Consider the following 4068-nt stretch of genomic DNA (forward strand, 5'->3'; position numbering starts at 1 on the left):
TCGAAAGCCCACGCCAAACAGTCATGTATGGATCGACCACGTAAGAACCCGTACTGATTACGATGGACGATCTGCAAGATGATTTTTTGAAGACGATTGGCCAGCAGTTTTGTGATCAGTTTAAGACAACAATTTAACAAAGTGATCGGGCAGAAGTCATTGACCGTCTCTTGTGAGGAGTTCTTTGGGATCAAGGTGATATAGCCATAATTTAAGCAATCAAGATTCAAATCCCCTGTATGAAATTCATTGCACAGATTGTAGAAGTTAGTTTTAATGATAGGCCAGCATGCTTTCAAGAAGGCTCCATTGAAACCATCCAGGCCCGGTGCTTTGTCCGGGGGCATCTCCTTAACCACAGCATCAATTTCATCATGTGTGAATGGGGTAGTGAGGCTATCAAAATCAACTTGTTGTCGGAGCAAAGACGAGAGGTTAAACTGCATGTTTGGTTTCGAGCATGAAGCCCAGTCTTTGTTTGAAGGCTTGGAACAAAATAGCTTCTTTGCCAGCATGATCCTCCACAACAGTCCCATTTTCAGTTTTTAGGGTAGCAATGCAGTTTCTTCTAAATCTTTCCGTAGCAACAGATTGAATTTTTTTTGAGTTTTCGTTGCCAAACTTGATCCAACGGATTGTGCATCTTTTCTTCCAGTACTCCTTTTGGTAACTAAGAAGTCTTAGGATGTGCTTTTTGAGAATGTTTCTGAAGTTACGTTCAGGGATCGAAAGTGTACGTCGCTCTTCAATACCATCAAGCTCAAGAAGGGCTTTATTTGAATTTTCAATGGCAATTTTTAGGCGGGAGATCTTTTTGCTCCAGTGGGATAGGGCATAGCGGACAACTTTCAACTTTTGGCAGAGGATGGAAGCGGCATTTTTGTCTTCGCCAAATTTAATGGGCTTATTCCAAGCTTCCTCAACGACATGCAGGAAGCCTGGGTGCGCAATCCAGTAGGTTTCAAATATGAAAATCTTGCTCTTGGGGATTTTGGATTGAATGACCACGGAGCAGGGTATATGGTCAGATACTGGGCGGCCCAAAGGGTTTACCATAGTATTAGGAAAAGATGTCGTCCAATTTAGTGAGGTGAAAAACCAGTCTAGTTGTTCCAGCAGAGGATTGAGCTGCATATTAGACCAAGTGTAAGCACGACCTTTAATGGGAAGTTCAGTTAAATCTTGCTCTCGGATGAAGTCACTGAAAGTAAACATATCCTGAGCGTTCCCTCCTGGCAGATTACGATTTTTAGGCGATCGAATGAAGTTGAAGTCCCCAAGTAGAAGCCAATCTTCAGACGATGGGATTGAAAGGTCAAACAACCATTGAGTGTATGTATTACGCTGCTCCCCTTGACACGGGCCATAGATATTAACCAACGTCCAGTTATGCGCATTTTGGGTGGAAGTGAAGTTGATGCCTAACGCAAATTGCTCCTCAAAAGTGACCGTACCAGCGAAAAGAGCACTATTCCAGATTGTGACAATTCCCCCCGACACTCCAACGGACGGGATATACACATATCTATCAAAACGTTTAGGGTAGAGCAACTTGAGAGTGGAAGCATCAAACGTCTGCAATTTAGTTTCTTGAAGACAAATAATTGCACATCCACTAGACTGGATCACATTAGAGAGAGCTAAGCATTTTTTGTCCGAATTAAGACCGCGGATATTCCAACATAGGACGTTCCACAACTGCAAAAGAACCATTAAACGATGAAATAAAGAGAGAAATCAAGCTTAGGTTGATGAAGAAGTCCCCGCCGGGTCTTCAGTGAAAGCAGCAATCATGAGCTCCTCCTCCGGGATGGCACATAAATTTGTGCCAATGGCTTGCATTGTGGCAATGTCAGTTGGAGGAGGGATTTCTTCAGTGAGCGTCTGAGTGGAAGTAGCAGCTGCAGAGCTAAGGGAGGCAGCTGAAGGAACAGTGCGCGGTTTCACCTTGGATTTGGAGGCCTTGGCTTCAGAAAGAGAATTGGTGCGAAATCCATCATACTTGTTAGTACGGTTGCTGCGACGGAGAGTGGAAGTGTCAATGGGAGTTGGCACTTTCCCTTTTGCGTTTACGAGCTGAGGAACCAACCGCACTAATTGCAGGTTCAGAGATGGCACCTGTCGCAATCTGAAGCAGACCGGACTGAGTTTCAGAGTGATATGCAGCCAGGTCAGTGAGATGTGAATCTATCCGTATCAGACATCAAATGGAGGGAGTCAACCACAACACTAGAAGATCCCTTAGCAAGCATCAGAGAGCTCATCAGAAACTTCCATGGAACCCTGAGTCTCCTGCCTGGACTGTCCAACAGAGAGGTTGGTTGGCTGTCAGAAATTTCCTTAATAATCACAACTGAAGGAGTGACTGGAGCAAGCAAGTTATGCTGTGTGAATTGGAGGCCTGTAGGGCCAGCAGCCACCTGAACTTCAAGGTGCATAACATCTTGTCTGAACCCAAAACCAGAAGCCCATGGACCCCTTGTAGCAAGCAGAGGACATATAACATTGAAAAGTGCAGTGTTGAGTTGCTGTCGGGGTATGGGATGGACAGAAGGATTTCATGAGAGAATCACCTTGAGCAGATAAACCAAAACGCATACCTTGGTCATGGATGTCCACAGAGATGGTAACCATGTCAGCAGCAGCAGTGTGAATCACCTGGTTGACAAGAGCAGCTCCATTAAATCCTGGAGAGGTCACTGACAAAACAATCAAATCTGATTCAGTGGCAGCAGAATCTTCAGAGGAAGTATATTCAGAAGAAGTAGTAATAGCCTCATGCCAAGCTTGCATAGGATTGTCAGTGATATTGTTGTCAGGAACCACTCCATGCATAACAGTTAAACCCTGAGAAGCCAGCCAAGCTTGATAGTTCATTAGATGAGCTGGCATAGGAGGATCTGGAGGTTGAGGCCAAGGAGCCCACCCTTGATTGGGAGCTTCTGCATTGTTGTTATGAATAGGGTGATTGGGGGCAGTATTCTGTACCAACCAATTATGAACTTGCTGCTGATAGAGCTGTTCAGCAGTAAGTTCAGGCCCGAACTGCGGGTGTGGATTGCCATCCGCAGGAGGAGGTTCTTCATTAGGAGGCAACACTTCAGGTAACAACCCATTCTAGTCATTGCTTCTCAAGATAGTAACCTGAACCGTCCAGCAGTCTCTCGCACCTCCAAGATGCCAGACAACAAAGCTCTTGGGCACAAGATTCAGGTGGATCACACGAGCCTTGATCAGCATATATCTCCTATCTTGGCAGGGATTGTACCATTGAACCAGAGAACCATAACCCCCTAAAGCCTTAGTGATATAGTAATCTGTTTGGTAATCATAGGGAAAACCGAAAAACATCAACCAAATCTCTAGACCAAAGGAGGTGGTGCGTCTGTTGAGTGCTTCGTTGTGAGGCATAAAAGTGATAAGCAAATCCTCCTCCTCTAGTTCTAATGGAGTGTTGACAGCCGTATCCCTCAAGAATGAGTTTGCAAAACCAAAGATCCCAACACCAAGTGGATGATCACTAGTTTCAGTGGTAAAAAGATGGGCTTCATGCAGCAAACCTTCGATAGCAGTCCGAACGGCAGCCCGACGATGCAGAGGAACATATGCACTTGCTTCCGCAATCGCCAAGTAGTCGTGGTTGAGCGGCGCAATCGGCCCGACCACCATCCCAGACCTTACCAAGCGGTCCGCAGGTCTAGGCTCCACTGCAATCCCAAGCGGCAGGAAGGGGACGGGGTTGAGCGAATAGTTTTCCATGGCGGAGGGTGGAGTGGATGGAGGCATCAATGGCGAGTGAGGCAGAGTGATGGCATAGGTGGCAGGGGAGGTGCTCTACAGACTGGGGCGAGGCGTTTGGGCAATCGAGGTGGAAGGCGGAGCGTGAGGGGCAGAATCGGTAAGGCGAGTGGATTTAGGAATCCATTTCCATTTTTGCGCTTTCTTTCGCTGGAAACATTGCCGCGCCATATGGCTATAGAAACCGCACGATTGGCATCTGACGGTGCCTCTCTTACGCTGATTGATAGGAAGTGGGGGCAGAGCCGCGGGACTGGTGTTGGAGGTGAA

The sequence above is a fragment of the Triticum urartu genome, chromosome 5, assembly GCF_003073215.2.
Source record: "Triticum urartu cultivar G1812 chromosome 5, Tu2.1, whole genome shotgun sequence".
Taxonomy (NCBI): domain Eukaryota; kingdom Viridiplantae; phylum Streptophyta; class Magnoliopsida; order Poales; family Poaceae; genus Triticum; species Triticum urartu.